General features: G+C 40.5%; 1 protein-coding gene and 1 long non-coding RNA gene across 7 annotated transcripts in view; one reads left to right on the top strand and one right to left on the bottom strand.

Annotated features, from left to right (window-relative positions):
• The window catches only part of BMAL1 (basic helix-loop-helix ARNT like 1), a 53,734-nt gene extending 46,032 nt beyond the window's left edge, over window positions 1-7,702 (bottom strand). For all 6 annotated transcript variants that reach the window (XM_072864007.1, XM_072864009.1, XM_072864002.1 and 3 more), the window contains exon 1: window positions 7,541-7,702. The gene's annotated coding sequence lies outside the window, so the exon portion shown is untranslated. The remainder of the gene's footprint in view (window positions 1-7,540) is intronic.
• A 402-nt stretch (window positions 7,703-8,104) lies between these two features.
• On the top strand, window positions 8,105-16,939 carry LOC140653230 (uncharacterized). The gene is made up of 3 exons (XR_012043059.1): window positions 8,105-8,192; window positions 12,848-12,966; window positions 16,524-16,939. It is a non-coding gene; the product is annotated as an uncharacterized lncRNA (long non-coding RNA).
• Window positions 16,940-17,335: the final 396 nt, after the last annotated feature.

A 17,335-nucleotide genomic window follows, 5' to 3' on the forward strand; every position in this document is an offset into this window, starting at 1 on the left:
AAACTGTCCATGGACGTTGCAAAGGATAGTTACTATAGCACAAACTGCTGGGCACCAAACACAGAATTATTTTTGGGCATAGGTTTTTGCTTTTTGTCCTGTCCATGTACCTAAGCACAGCCCTGGTGACACTGCCCTGAACAGTGGCATTTCCCACACAGGTCCTTGAAAGTCTGCATTCATCAGTCAGACTAGAATTCCTGGGAGGAACATATATATAAAGGACACAGTCAGAAAGCTTGCACAGTGGCATCAGCCATATAGAATTGTTAAAATTTGCTCTGAGCTGGGAAGCTGATCATCATCTACCAGGAACGGGAATGTAGAAACATCAGTTTCTGCAACAGCCAACTGCTGTAATGTTCACCTCTATTTTTTGCCCCCCTCATCATCTTATTCTTGATGCTGACAACGGTGTTAGAGTAAGATGAATAAAGAGCTAAGAAAATAAAGCAGGCATTTGCTATGGAAGAGTGTCATGGTCAAGTCAGATAAATTAGGACAGGAATGACTTCATTCAACAAATAATGCCAAATACAGTAATTGAGAACTCTTTATTGCCAGCTGGGATATCTTAAACAGACCAAACTGGATTTTAAAATGTGATAATAGGGAAATATTCATCTTTCTTCAGACTGTTCCCAGGCCAGAGAAGCTGACCAAGTTGCATGTGTCTCAGATGGGATATATATATATATATATAAGCCCTAGGATTTCTAACAGAGTTGAAACAGAAAATTCCAGCATAAACCCAAACTAGCATAAACTCATTGCTCTTATTTCTCTCTTCCTATTAAAAACAGGAATATCCAATTTCTGGTCTTACATTTCTAAAATACAAATAACTTCTAGAACTTCTAGAATTTGGACTCAAACTGCATGGCAAGCATTTGACAACATTTTGAACAGATTATTCTTTAACGATTGGAGAGCACTTCCAGCAACTATAATGTCTTTATGTGAAACATCCCTCTAAGAAATCACTGAATTTACTTGACAGGTTTCTAAAATAAACCGTAATATTCAGTGGCTAGTTTAGCCATTGCAGCAAAATAATATTTTCAAATGAGAAAATGAGAATAAATTCTAAAAAAATAGGGAGGAACTACACTATTTGTAATAAAAAACTTCCAAGCTAATGCATAACTTCTCTTCACACATGATTTTTCACTAAAAATGGCACTGTGAGAATGAAGGGCTGTAACAGACATCATTTAAAATTTCCTAGTTTCACATAAGATCAGTAGAAATTAAATACTATGCAAAAACTGTTAATTGAAATAAAAAGTTCCGTAAATGTAAATTTTTTACAGCATCTAACATCACAAAACTTCACTTGGATTTTAAAAACTAAGGTGATGAAGACTTTTCAAAACTCACAAAGCCATAGTAAACTGGGTATAGATTAAAACTAGAGTATAATGTTACTCTAGGACAGCAAGTTTGCCTAATGCCTCTAGATACCAGAGCCTTCTAAGGTCAAACTTAAGTAAGTTTCTGGATTTATTAATTTGGACCATAACCTAACACAAAAATACTCTTAAGTATTTTGACAGCACAGTGTTAACACTGACCTTTTTTCCTTAAGCCAGTGAACTCATTTAATCTATAACAAACCAATTTGTAAACGCAAATACAAAGATTACATGCCACGGCTTGGCAACAAAACGTATTGGGAAAGGGAACAGAGGAATAAATAGGCGTCCTGTTTCTCAGTCAACAATTCTAGAACTGCAAAACGGAAAACCCAACACGGTCAAGACAAGGTCAGAAAACATATTCTAACATAAACTTCAAAGACTAACATCTGATTTTTTTGCAATATATTCTGGACCCCATAATTTATCCCTGAAAAACGAGTAAGCCATTCAAGTCTATGGGCAAAATAACTACTATTTTAAAAGGTTATACTAAAACTAATATGCCGGTACCCAACCTGCAGCATAAAGCCCAAATCTCAGGGGAATTTAAAATACAATTATCAGAGGTCCTTGAGTGAAGGGTAGAAATAAGAGCGCAACTCGTACCAAAGTCATTTTGCTGTCACTCTCAACACAACTACAATGCATACATGCAACATAAAGGATAGAAGTTTTATTACTTTTTACTATATCGTTTTACTTCAAATTGGAACCTAAGTCCTAAATTTCTTAATGCTCCAAGGAAAATCCATATGTAACAAAGAGAAATCTTTGTTTGACATAACAATTCAAAGAAAAAAAAAAACACACACACCACCAAACCAGGTCAAGGAAACTACAAAAATTAAGTTTTAAAGACAGAAAAAACATTTTGCAAAAAAGAGTTAAAATAACAGTATATTAGTTTTATTTTCTCCTGTTTTTTCTAGGAAGTAACTTTTCCGTCTCACTTCATTAATATTCTGCAGTACGGCATTATTTAGCAATTTCTACCAGAGTCTTTCAGATCTTGTCCTTGTTTATTAGATGAACTGGAAAAGGCAAAGCCACTTTAAGGAAGTTTCCAAGATAAAAAGAACTTCAGATCAAGAATGATACTAATTTCCAAGTTCTCCAACAGTCTTATTTCATTCTCCCTCTAAAACCTACATCAATCCCAAATGGGTAAGACTAACTTCAGAGTCTTCCAAGTAGTTTTGTATTGAGACCACATCCTATCTTTAAAATACATGGATTCCATTAACTTATTTTTAGCTGACACAGAATGGAATTAAGGCAAATGGCTGCAATTGAATAAGCATATATGACTTACTATAAAATGCCTTCCTATTAAAGTGATTTGAGAGACATGATGCCAATACACAATGCTTAGGAATTACCAAACATAATCCTTCCCAGCGTTACGTATTTCCATCACAGCCACACCAAGTAAGGACCGTTAAGGATTTAGCAATATGTTTGCTGCCTCCTTTACACAAGGTGCCACTAAATTGCCTTGTACCTGTGGAAAATAGAGCCTACTAACATTTGCAAGGAAAATACTGTCAAAACAAACATGAAAACTACAACCATCTTCCTCAACTGCTTATATTCATATGAATGGGTTTCTTTAAAGTTAGTAGAGAACGTCAACATCTTGGACCACAAGAAATGGGGCTTGTTATTTCACCATTCTAAAATCCTGCCAACGATATTTCTTGCTCTATAAGTAGCCTACTGGCACCATTCCTACAGAAGACCAACCTACTAAACTACAGCATGGCTTCAGCTCAGGGTCACAAGTTGTTCTGACACCAGCAGCTGACCTAGAAGTGTGCCTGACATCAGAGACATTGAATAACAGCTTCTCAAATGGCAGGAGACTGAAAAGGTTACAAATTCTGTATGCCGTGGCTAAGAAATATCTTTTTGCAGCTGCAAAACATAGACAAGAAAGATGAATCTTTGCAGCCAAGGAAGGGGCAGGGAACACAGACGGTCCTGCACTGTACATGTGAAGATGACATTATTAGCCAGTTCTTGAATTAAACTGTACAACCACAACAGGAATTTTAGCAACAACTAAATAAATTTGAAATAATATCAAATGCAACAGAAACTATCAGTCTTCTTTGGGACAAAGACTGAAATGTCAGACTATTTTTTTTTTTTAGTTAATGAATATTCCAGACTACCAAAGCCTGAAGATGCTGTTTTGATCTGCGTTCTTCTGCAGAATGGATTAAAAAAGAAATTACATTCTCAACATCTGGTGAAAGATCAGGTTTCCAAGGAGATGAAGCCTGGGCCTTGGATAAGTAGCCTTACTGCATTTTTCCAACAAATTGAGGTAAAAAAAGGCAGGTGCAATATGCAGTTCATGCCAGTGAGCTATTCACCTTGATATCCACCTCATTCAATGTAAAGTTCAATTAAATATACACCACAGGTTATTCGACAATATTCAAAGTGATTAAATACAGATAAAAACAATTTGATAATTACAACTGGGATCTCTTCCTCCCACAAAATAAAAAGATAGCAAACAAAACTTAAATAGGCTTTCTAAATAACTCAACACACTAACTCTTAAAAAGAAAAGCATTCTCATTTTTTAAGTGCATCATTCTGCATCCTGTTTCAGTGTCTTGAGTTTCACCTACACAACACCACAGAAGTACACAAAAGTCACCAGTTTGCATTTGATCTAACTAAACCTGGAACATACATACTACTGCAATGCAAGACTACCATATACATATGCATACATATATATACACACACACCCAGGCAAAGTATACCTCTGCTTTACTTTTTTTAGTCCATTATCTAAAACCTACAGTGACTCTAAAAAGACTGAAAGACCCAGAGTGAAAGCTCTTTCACTGCTTTTGAAAATGCCACAAAACACCTTATTTGCATCTTCAAGCACCTCTAAAATACAGACCCTAATTTCTATGGGCTGATCAAGCAGAGCTTTCAACATCTAAGTGCAAAAGTTGGTGCTGAGTTCCAGTCAGTATCATCTCAGCTACCACATTTATCAAAACCAATTATTTTTAGACTGAGGTTTTCTAAGTATGATGACAGCCAAAAATGAAAGTTTCAAACCATGTTTAATATATTAAATAGAGAAACCCTAAGTATTCTTTGAATTCTTTCAAACTTCTTTGAAAACTTACTGAGAACAAGGAAGCTACGCAAGCTTAAAAATATGTATTTATTTTGGGCTTCTCTTTGCAATCATTTGCATATTATATGCCTTTACACATCTTTTCTTGAAGGCAACTAACTTTAGAGAACTTTAAACTTTCTAATACTTTGGGATATAGGTAGCTGCCTTTTACTACTTTTCTGCTCTCTTTCAAAAGCAGAACTATAGACAAAACTGATGATAAAGGTTAAAAAGCATACAAGTTACAGAACTAAAAAAAGAAAACCACTAAGGGATGCACCAAATTCACTTTGTTTTACTTAACAACAACATATTTCTTCAGGTTTTCCTGTACCTCCTGTCAAAGTGTAACCACACGGACAATTGGCTCTGTGCTGAAAAGAGCTTAAAACATTGAATTTGAGCATGAAAACAGTGCTTCTGTATTCATCTAAATTAATTAACCTACATGTCTCTTGGTATTTCCAGTGTGCTTGATATCAATTCACTTTGAAAAACGGTCTTACTCATCTGCAGCACGCAGGCTGCCACTCTCACATTAGGTGTCAGCTTTGTCATCATAGTCTTGCATAGTGTTAAGGAACTGCGTGAAACTTTAAGCTTTGACAAACAAATCCAATGAATGTTCACTTGTTCCTATTCCTGGTTTCCCAAAAGAATCTTCGAGAGCAGGTATTTGAAGAAAAGAAAAAAATAATCTCCAATAAACTCCCCCTACAAACATCGCCTTCCTAATACATCTTTAGCAATGGTCCCCAAATACAGCAGGTCTCTCGGTAGCAGGTGGTGGCAGTGACTTGGTAGCAGGCCCTAACTTCAGCTCTGGCTTTGTGGAATCCCAACTACAGGTAAGTTAGTTTACTGACATCCCTGTGTCCCCCCCAAAGGACCTTGTAGGGAAGAACAAACAAAACGGCTATCCTTAGGTTCTCTGTGGTACTCCTTTCTTGTTTAGGCAGTCTCCCAATGTACTTCCTTCCCAGACCTTGAGTCTGCACAGCACCATACACCACAACTGTCATGCAGACAGGCAGTGGAAATGCGCAGTGTGGAAGAGAATATGCAGGATAAAACAGCATATTAATCTATAACCACAATATTTTATTGGGTTATTTTACATACTCCATTTCTACAAGTAGGCATAAAAAATCATGAATGGTCATGAGAAATACAAACCCACAAAACTCAGTAGTAAAGCCTTTCCCCTTAATAGCCAACTGTGGTCTAGAATATTCAGATGAGAGGTCTATAGTTTCTGACACTTCAAATAGCTATTTACATTTGCATATTCCTAGAATACAAAACATACATTCTTTCGAGGGCAGAGTTTAACCTCAGCCTTCTGCAAGACCATGTACAGAGGCAGTTAGCCAGTATTAATAGTTAATTAAAACAAACAGCCTTTCTTTTTTCCCCTACAAACTTAGCTGCAGCCTGTGTATTATCAGTCACTCCCATTTAAAAAGTCTTTTTGATAAAAGAAAAGATACACTGAACAGGCAGGACAAGTACTTTAATACTAACCTATTAAAAAAAAGAATGAAAATATAGTTTCATTTTGAATGTTCAAGGACCAGCATTTTGAAAAAAATTCTACTTAAAGACTGAATGAATTTTGTAAAGAGATTAGATTCAAAATTGTTTAAAAAGATGATCGGTCTCTGCGGTTGACCCTTTCTACCTTGGATACTAAGAAAATACTTTAAAAATGCTGTAAGCATTTGCTTCAAAAGCACGAAAACACACCCACTTGTTTCTTCACCGTTATTTTCAAGTACTAAAATCTTTCCAAAGCTGTTATAATTGAGGCACCGGAGTAACAGAAGCCTCAGCAATTAAAAATGCAAACTGATTCCCCTGCCTCCCCAAGTGCAAAATCCTGATCTTGGGAAGCCACCTTAATGTTCCCAGTATTCTATATTCACTGTCAAAGAAAAACATTCATTCTGCTGTTGACAGCAAAGATACACATACAGCTGTCAGAAACAGCCCGAGAAGTGCCAGCACCAGGGAGGGCTGCCTCAGGACCCTAGGGTTCACCATAGCACATTCAGGAGGTAACTGAGCTGCACCGTTAGGAAGCGAAGAACCCCACAGTTGTGGGACTGGCCAGTTGGCTCTAGCTGTCTACAGGTAGGACTGGCCTCCGTGCAACAGTCACAACCCACAGAAATTTCCAACTACTGCCATCATTTTGGTGTTTAATACACACACTCCTCGGGCCTCACCTAAAGCATACTTTATCACAAGGCACCTGGTTTACTGAAAAAGATCCACGGGATCAGCTACGGGACAGATGTTGAAGGGACCCATTCTTGTTGCAGGGGAAGGGGCACCAACATCTCCGCTCCGTGACTTACCTCAGCCTCCATATCCCTGAGGAGGCTAACTCAAACCTGGGAGGAGGAACAAGCCTGGCATTGCCTCCACTGGGCTCCTGGACCCCCGGTTTTGCCCCTTTCCTCCCCCTCCGCCGAGCCGAGGATACACCGACAGCAGGACCCCCGGCCCCAGCTCTGCCCTCGGGGTCCGGACGAGCTGCCGCGCCGGCAGCGGGCCCGCTGCCGGCTGCAAACGGCCCCGTCACCTCCGGGTCCTGTCACACCGCCGAGACAATCCGTATCGGGGCCGCTCCGTTCGCGGCCCCCCCGCCCCGGTCCCCGCTCCAAGACACACTGACCAGCACTGCCGCCGGGGGGTCCCACTGCCCCCCCCCCCCCGCTCCGGCCCCCTCCCACCGGGGAAGGCGCAGCCCGCAACGCCTGCCGGGGCAGGCAGCTCCCCACGGCCTGCCGGAGGAGGCAGCTCCGGCGAGGTGGCGGCCCGGGGGGCGCACCCACCGGCCTCCCCCCACCCTCCAGAGGGGCGCCGTCTCCGCAGCCGGGGACGCGAACCGCCCTCACCCCGCAGCCCACCACCCGTTAGCGCCCCCCCAACGGTCGCCCACTGCCCGTTAGCGGCTCACCGCGAGCTCCGCGCGCCCCCTCGCCGCGCCGCGCCCGGGGTGGGAGGCGGGGAGGGGGTCGCCGTCCCTCGGCAACGCGCTGCACGCCCGGAGCGGCGCCCGGCGCAGGCAGCCCCCGTCCCTGACCTACTTTCCGCCTGGCTTGCCACCCAACGGCGCACCACTAACCTACTTTCCAGCCAATGGCACCCTCCTCCGGCCCCAGACCGGACGCGCCCGCCCGCCAACGGGCGAGCGGCTCCCCGGCGGCCTTGCCCAATGGCCGGCCAGGAGGGCGGGCAACGCCCGCCCTCCTGAACGGCAGCTAATCCCCGGGCGCCCCTGGAATGGGAGCCAATCAGAAAGGCGGCTGGGAGTTTTGATCCCGCCCTTCGGCCGAGGGCGGAGCCGATGGGCGAAGGGAGGGGCGCGTGCGCAGTGGGGGGGGGGGTCGTTAGTCGCCGCGCGGGACCCGGATGTGGCGGGGCAGGGTTTGGTTTGGCCGTGGCTTCCCTCGGCGGTGCGGCGGGCGGAGCGCCGTCAGCAGCTCCTTCTCGATCCCTTCCCCTTTCTTTCCCTGCCTCGGTGCCGCCGCCGCTGGGGCTCGTCCGTGCTTCTGCGTCATTCGTGTGACATCGGCCTGGGCCTTGACGTCACCTCTTGAGGCGCTAAGGTCAGCGCAGCACCCGTGACGGCACTGCTCTAGGCGGCAAAGTGGCCGCCTGTGCTTAGGTCTCCCCTCGCCTCGCCTCACTTCCCTCAGTGGCAAAGACAGGGCGCCAGTGCTCGCCCGGCTTGGGGCCGCAGCCCTGCGGGCCTCCACGCTCGCCTCGGGCGGCTGGGGGCTCTCCTCAGTCGGCCGGGGGCTCTCCTCAGTCGGCCGTGGGGCCCTGTTGCCTGGCCCTGCCCTGTTGGCATGGGCTCCCTGACCTCGCTCTTCCCTGCCATGGGGTCACCATCGTCGCCTTGTGATGGCGCGTGTCTTTTAGCCCACCACCGCCTCAGCTGCATCCACAGGCTGCAGGTGTCGATCCCAAGGTTGGTAACCTGCTTTAGTAAATCCTGGCCTTGTGTCTGCCTCACATGTTGTATGTATGTGTGCCTGTACACAACATCCCATTGGTAAGTTGATGTTGCATCGCGCACCGTATTTTGTGAATCGTCACTCAGTAGCCTCACAGCACCCTTCAGAATGTCTTAGAAGCACGTGTGTGATGCTGCCATCAGTTTCACTATCACAAATGCACCATCATCTCCCAGTGTGACCGTGTAATGCTGATCCTATAATCAGCAGTAATTTTATTCGGCTTGTGAAAAAGGCCAGTGATGGAACATAGTAAAGCCATCTACTGCACCATGTTACAGTCTAAATTTAGGTAGTCCACGCAACAGTGCTGGCATGTAAAGGGGATGTGTTGCAAGAACATAATCACAGTGTATCTGCTTTCAAATGCGAACATTTTCTAAATATGATTGTATTATTGCTACATCAGATTATCATCACCACATATTAATTGTCTTACCATTTCCTGTCCTGTGATGCCGCATCACAAATGTTTGGTTTACGTTTACTGGTATAACATCACCAGAGAAGCTTGGATTGCAGCATTATCAAATCACAGCGTGGTTGTGGTTATTCCAATCCACTATCGCAGAACATGAACTCATCCTATGACAGCGTTAAGATTTGGTTTCCACCCAATTGAATTGGAACTAAACACAGGCAACAAGTGGCCCCTGCTGGATGCAAACTTCCTATTCACATCAGGGTATTCCTACTCAAGGAAAAACCCTCCAGCAGAACGAGTTAAATGAAATACCATACATTAGCAAGATGGAAGTGTATACCATGAAGAAAAAGGAGAAAATGCATCTTTTTTTTTCAGCAACTGCTTTAGTGGTGCTGCTTTGATTTGTTTTAGCGCACAGAAGTTATGGAGGTGGAGAAGTCTCCTTGACTACTTCTTTCTCACAAGTCTTTGTAGTTTTCATCATTGTTTCTACCCACCTGTAGAAATTGTCTTCCTTATGGACTCAGTCACATACTGTCTGTTTTAATGAGCCCAGTGACTGTTGTAGGGAATGATGCCAAGAGTAATGATCTTTAGCTATTTCTGTAGGAAAGCAGCTTAGCAGGCCATATGTCATATTTCCCAGTAAATGATTGTTTTGAATTGTTTTTATACAGTAGTTTCTATTCATGAGATATTAAAGAAAATAGCAGCATCTGGTTAATCAAATTCTGATTTTCAGCGTATGATGATATATATCAATCTTATTCTGTGACTTTCTGTAAAGTAGATTTTCTCTTTAAGTTTAGTGCAGGGAATTTCTCTCTGTAGGTCAGTAAGGCATCTTATAGGTGACTATTATACCTTAAAATTGTAAGGGTGCAAAGTTTATCACTGAAGAGCTAAGAAATGACAGTTTGAAGTTTAACAAGACCTGAGTTCAGCTACTGTTGCCAGAAAAGAGTTTGCATCACCCTCCTACCATGCATTTCTAAACACAAAAAGCAGATAGAAGAGGTAAGGCTTGAGCAAAGGTGGAATACTTTCTCCTTGAAGGGTAGTACTTGAAGGAGCACTTGAAACTGGGATCACACCACAAATTGTGGAACCTGCTAGAAGGACCGGCTCAGTTGTGTGCTTTGCTCACGGCACTGTGCACAGGCATGTCTGATACAAGAGCGAAAGCATTTCCTCATGCAGTCGACTCTGACCTGATTAATTTTCAGATTTTATGCTTTTTTTAAAGAAGGTAGTAAATTAGGTCTTAAGCAGAAATTTAGCTGCCTCCTTAACTATGTTAATGGTTACACCATGTGTAAACACCAGAATTTAGACTAATTTATGGCCCAAAATTATGATTTAAAAACAGGAAGAGAGCGTGCTATGTGGTGATTGTACTGAAATTTGTGTTTTATTAATAGAATATTGGAACAACTAGCCTGTCTTTCAACCAATTGATTTTCTTTACTGTCTTCACAATTGAATGCTACAGTAACCACTTTCCTGGTCTTAGGGTTTTGACTTTGCGTCAAGAAGAGTAGCAGGTATGATCTTCATTAAATGCAGCCTACCTAAGGTATAATAAGGCTATGTGTCAGTGATTTCACTTCAAAATCTGCAATTTTTAATTATTTTTTTTAATCTAGATTTCTAGTTACATGCACAAAAAGGAGTCTAGTTTCTCAAACGATAACCCAAAACCTGATGTTTGTTTGGGGTTTTTTGGGGGGGAGGGTTGCCTTCAAACAGTCCCTGATACATCTCTGGAACAACAACAGATGTTCAGAAGTAACCTGCCAAGTTAGTAACCTGCATCAAAACCTGCCTTTGATGTTTTAGTTGTGTTTTCTCTGAAACTTGAATCATGACCCCAATTACAGATACGGAGGGACACAAAGACTGTGAGTCTTTGTAGCATGAGTTTTTGTAAAATAGTTTGGAGATAGTATTTTACATGTTTATTTTTTAATGTCTTCCAAAATATGTCCAAGATGTGCTATTTATTAGAGCATCTAACTGTGGATCAGGCTGCTTTACAGCATTTTAAACAGCTTCTTTTTTGTTTATAGGTTTTCAGACATGCAATCTTAACTTGCCTGTCTTTCTTACCCTTTTATCCAATCTCTTCCTCCATTTGACTCTTGACATACAAGCTATGATCTTACCTGCAGCAGGAGAAGTTATAGCTCATAGAAAATTAGCAAGACTTAATAACTTGAATACCTGGATGTCTTGTTCTCTCTGTACTTTAAAAAACCCAGAGACATACTGAGCCATATTTCTCACCCTGTTACAGAAAGCTGGTGCCATGCTTCAACCCAGTTATGAGGACAGAAGAAACTGGAAACTGTGGCTTGGTACTGTTTGCAGACTGATGCAAAAAACCCCACAGTGGTGGTCTATTTACTATAGTCTGTCACAATTCATGTGTGGCCGGCTCAAACCTCTTCAAAACAAAAGTTTTGTCTTAATGAGCTATTGCTTACTCATTATTTTCAGGGTTCTTCAAATTCTTGAGATATTACAACACCTAAACCAGGGGAGTATTAGGTTTTTCTGCTTTTGTTTGTATAAACGCTTGTTACTTTAAAGAGTGTATACTTACTCCTACCACAATATTTCCAAATTCAAGCATTAAAAATCATAAATATAAAGCAAAAATGTTGACTTTTTGATGTGCCTGCTTTCTTCTGAGCTTTTTAAAATCCATTCTTCATCCTCACAACCTTTGTCATAATTTCAAGGGCTAGAAGCTTGTTTCAGAAAAAAAGAGAAGATTCTTATACAATCCATTGATTTCAGCCCCATGGTCACTAAGAACACCAATTAATATTCTGAGACTCAATAGAAACTCACAAGAGTTGGCAATCCAATATCTGGCAGCATAACAAGAACAGGAAGAAGAATCTAATGAGAAAAATGAGGCTAAAGACAGGGAGTTAAGAAATCCAAAGTACTTCTCTGCAATATGTTTTCAGTCTTTATGGAAGGCTCAGAAGGAAGAATTTCTATATCTGGATTCAAACTTAGTAGAGGTCGAAGCACTTTCAGAGTTTTTACTTCATTAAAAATATATGGAATTTAATTAGGTTTTCAGAGACTGGAAGTCTGAACTTGAAGAAGAGGTGGTAAATTTTAAATATGTTAATACAATTCCAGTGAATAAAATATTTTAAATGGAAAAATCTTGAAAAAATTTTGTATGGTCCGTTGGCAACTGCATCTTTGACTAAAACTAATCTATTTCTTACTAGCAAGGAAAGCTATAGCTTTTATAGCTCTTTTTTTTTCTTATCTGTCTTGCGTCCTTGTAAGAGTGGTGGCAGCTTCACTTGAACAGTGGTATGAGAAAGATAATCTTTGTCTTAGAACGCTGAAAAAAAATATGTTAGGCATTAGTTACTGCATTTCAGGAGAGTAACAAGACTCCTATGGTAGGGTAAAGCTTAATTTATTATTGAAATACAGCTTAATTTAAGAATAGCAAAATCTGTCAAATCTGTAAGCTAAATTTCACAGAATAGCCAAGAGCAAGGCAGTACATATGCAGCTTTGACTTGAAATGAGGGTAAGAATAAGTGAGGGGAAAAAAGCAACGAGAAGACTTTCGTTTTGGTAATGAAATGAACAGAGAAAGCTTTTCAACAAGCCTTGATTTGGTTGTTTTAAGGGGTAAATAAGAAGCAGAATCAGTTGAACAGGAAGGGATAGCTGGAATTGTAAATGTCATTTAAATATTTGAAGAGTAATTTTTTTTTACTAATTAAAAGCCACAGACTGTATTCATTAAATAAGTATAATATCCTCCCTTTTACAGATTGGAAAAACAGGCCTGGAGATTAAATGAGTTGGCCAGGGTTACACCCACATACTAAGTCAGACGCAAAGCCACAATTAGAACTGGAGTACCTCGCTGGCAGCCTTCTAAAGAGTTTGGTAAGCCACTCAGCACCTCTGGTTATTTTTTCATATCAGTTACACAAAACATTTTAGCTGTTTTCCAAATACAAGGAAAACATGATGCTTAGGACTCATATTCTGAAAAGAAGCTATGAAATATTTAAAAACTAGGGGCTTGATTCTATTTTCAGTTAGTGCTGATACCTCTAATAAAAGCAAATTGCTTAACAATCCATGGTTTTATTAGAAGATGGTGTAATTTGAATCCATTCCTTTAGGATTTCCAGATTGACAGGCTGTAATATGACAGTGGGACAGTGATTTGGGTTTTTTTTTGGCACTTCATCTTGTAAATATACTAGACCTTACTCTGAAGTTTTTAGTTAATTCTTACACAGTCAAAATTCGGCATTGATTTCATACTGATTCCATTAGGCATTGGGAGTAAGGTCTGCAAGGTTAAGCACATGACGTAGGTTGTACTTCCCTTCAACATTACATGTTTCAATACCCCTGACACTGTTTTAAGGTAACATGTTTTCAACGTTATGATTAGCTGTAGACAGGAACCATCTTTTAAAGAGAAAGAGCAATGCATCTTTTATGTTCACAGTGAGCTATGATTTCTCCATTGTCTACAGACAACTAGTCAAGTAGTCTATTAATATTGCTTTGATACATATTAATGTTAGAGAAACAACATTTTTGTTGCCAGAGAAAATACATGCTATTTTAAAAATAGAGCAAAAGCAGACTATTTCTGAGGCTTATGGGTATATCAGCCAGTAGGTGTGCCTGGTGTGTTGTAAATGGGGAAGGTGGGAGGACTCAGTCTTGTTATTAGTACATGTAGAAAGACAGGAAGTACTTAGGGAAGGTTTCCCTCTTGTTCTGAGTTCCAGGAAAGTTATTCAGCCAAACACATGAATCACAAAGCAGACTAGAAGGGAGTTTCTGTGTGGCATGGAAATAACAACTGCATTTTAAAGCCTGAAAAGTCAAACAATTTGGTGTTTTTGTTAGGCTGCAGATTTTTCATGGAAAATAGCAACCCTAGGAATATTTGACAATGAAAAGTCTTAGTGCATGAAATGTGAAGTTTATATAAGAGATACCATCTTACTCATCAGCTGCTCTATTTTAAGCCCTGCTCAGCATGGGGAGTTTCATTTTGTGATCTATTTGGACAGCAGCTGGTACATTAGAGTTTTACATTAACTGACATCTTCACAATCTAAAGGATACTTAACATAATCCTGTAAAATCTATTATCATAGTTGTGCAGTCACTCATACTCCATCTTAGTGCGTTGTCTTTTCCCATGTACATTTTCTGTCTATTTCATGTTAAAAAAACGGTCAGTGTATCAACAGCATTAAAGTTAGTCCACAGTAATGTTTTGCTGTGATGTGATCAAAATATATATATACAGCATATGCCATAAAATGGATGTGCCATTTCAGTGACTGAAAAAGGCAACAAAAAAGAATCCATAGTAACGTATGTTGGGGGTAAATTCCAGCGACTAGCACAAATAACAGAAAAGACAGTATGTGTTAATTAATTATATACAAAGACAAGCTACACACATGATTTAGATTCACTTGGAAATATTTACATTGTGTAAGTATGAAATGGAGGCCAAGTTGCAACCTAATTCCAAAATCTAGCAATTATCAAGTAGTTTGCCTATTGCCATAAGGTCCTAGGACTTCATCTATCCTAGTTCAAGCAAAGAGGAAAGTCTTTTTCATCTCTGTGGATTATAAATCCCAGTCAGCTCTAAACAGATGACAAAATAGTCATGACAAGCTAAAGACACCTGTTCCTCAAAATGCTTGGGATGAGAAGAAAGGACAAAATATGAGCACTGTTGAGGTATGGCAGGCATTGGACCCTTGTAAACAATATGAAGTGGAGCTACCTGTCAAACCAGCTTGCAATGCTTTTCCCTGTCTTCCCCCATCTTCATAGACCATCCCTGGGTCCCACCAGCCCTCGAGCCCTGATGTAGTTGCCTGACTTGCATGCTTAGGAGCTATGCGCTAGAGTACGTGAAGAGTGGGAACTGAAGCTGAGAGGTACCAGAATGTCACACTGATGAGTGCAGGTGCTGTAAGAGTAATCTGACTCTTTTCTCAGCAGCAAAACTTGTCTAGGAAAGGTAGAAAGCTACTTTTCTTTGCACATTTTATTTCATGTATGAGTGAACTGGCATCCATTGTGTTTTGTATGTTTAGCTGACCTTGGTTGTTGAAATCTTAAGCACCAATGTCATATTAAATGGATTCTCACCAGGACTGTTGCTACAATCTCTTGGGTTTTAATGGGAGGGATTTAATGAAGGAAAACAAGGGGACTTTAATCTCCACTTCTTCGCCATTAGTGGTAGCCAGGAGGTTCTGCATCATATGCCTCAGTGCGTTCACACAGTCGTTCAGCTCCACTTTCATGCTGGACTTGCATCGGCCACTTGTTTCTCCTGCAGTTGCCCAAACAACTGAAGCCTCAGAACAATCTGGACTGACTGATCTTGAAGAGGGAGCCCAGAGTTCCAGCCTGCTTTTTACTGTGTGTAGTATGTGCTTCTGAGTCTGCAAGTCACATGAAATGAAGTTTGCCGTGAGTCTTGACCTTACTGCGTTGCAGTAAATTTGTACTTGAAGCAAAGCTACCACATCTGATACAGGTCCCACCCTTTCCACACCCACTTCAGCGACTTCAGAAATCTGATTATTAATTATGTGCATGTTACTGGGAGTGGCATAAATTTTAACTATTACTGTATATTGCACTTCTTTGATATCCATCTGATGTTTATATTTCCATATGTGTCCACAAGCCTGAAAATTAGGGCCTTTATAGAATGATGTCTACTGATATAAATTATTTTTCTATTCTTTGCAAGCAATTATTTTTTCTTTTAACTTCTGGAAAAAACACTAGTTCTCAGAAAGCATGAAGAGCAAAAAGGTATTCTTCAACACTGGGGGATCATAAAGAGCATGAAAGTGACCTGTTATACTATTCATCTTAGACATAGCATAGACCTATCCACTCATCCATGAACATGTGTTTGGAGACAAGCAAAGAAGGGAATAGGAGGACTAGTCTGGATAATATTTGTACTGATAATGTTCATACAACAAGCCTATCAGTCTTGTTCAAGTTTCTTGAAAGTGTGATAATGCAGCTTGAACATGGAGTCAAAGTGAGTGGAGGGAGCATGACTGCAATGTTCATTGTTGCCAGATAAATAAGGGACCAGGAGGCTGCCTCACGGACCCAGGGCAGTGCAGGTGGTACAGTCTAAGCAGATGGTTATGGCTTCTTCTGAGTGCTACAGATTTATTGAGGATATGTTAATCAACACATTTGAATAAACAAAGACCTGCCATTTTTAAGTCAAAAAATGCCAGTGGCCAGTTGCACTTCTTGTCCAGTGTTACTTCAATGATTTTCACATAAAGATAATGAAATTGAAGATACTCTGCATATTCATTTACTATGTTTATTTCTCCCACCATTTCTTTGCTTGCTTGGATGTGTGGGAAGTTCTCTATATTTATTTAAAAGGTTTGTATCATCTTTAGGTGTCCTATGGATCAACGTATGGACCAGAGATTGAGAAGCAATGCGTGAGATTACAGGGGAGTCTTAACAACTTAATGACACACAAACTTGCAACGCCCAACAAAATAAAATCCTATTGAGTGGTTCTTCACATGCTCCTCCTGCAGGCTGTCTTGGTCAGAGAGCTGAACCAAGCTGAGTCTGCCTCTGTGTCAAAGTTGGTATGATACCTAGAACTCTTTTCCTTCTATGAAAAGAAATTCTATGCTAGAAGTCTTCTCTGACTTTTTAGGAGAGTAATCATCCTTTTAGGTATGTGGTTTTCTACTGTTATTTTAGACTTGATCTTTTAATTAATTCAAACTGCAAGTTGGAAGTAGCAGCTTGGGGTAGCCAATTATTTTGAATTTCCTTGGGTTTGCTCCCATAATCCGTATGTTGTGTCATACTTAATTATATTGATGGCATAAAGTAGTGTACAGTTTTTCCTACATAATTCTTTTAATTTTGTCTTGGAAAATGCTAAGCCTGTCATAAATAAGACCTATATAATCCCTAGTATAATTTTACTTAAATATAATATAACCACTGAAAGTAGAGTTTCATCAGGCTCCTTTTACTCCAGATTTTAATGGCTGTTCTCTAATGTATTGTTTATGGTTTAATATCAGCTATTGGTTACATGACTACAAAATCTATGACAAAAAAAAAAGAAGATATACTGCATGTATAAATGCCAAGCATGAAAGGATTAGTAAAGGTGGATAAATATATTCATTACAGCATACACTTTGCTGAAATAATGAATTGAATGTCTGCTTTTTAGAAATAT

The sequence above is a fragment of the Ciconia boyciana genome, chromosome 6 (assembly GCF_034638445.1).
Source record: "Ciconia boyciana chromosome 6, ASM3463844v1, whole genome shotgun sequence".
NCBI classification, from domain to species: Eukaryota; Metazoa; Chordata; class Aves; order Ciconiiformes; family Ciconiidae; genus Ciconia; species Ciconia boyciana.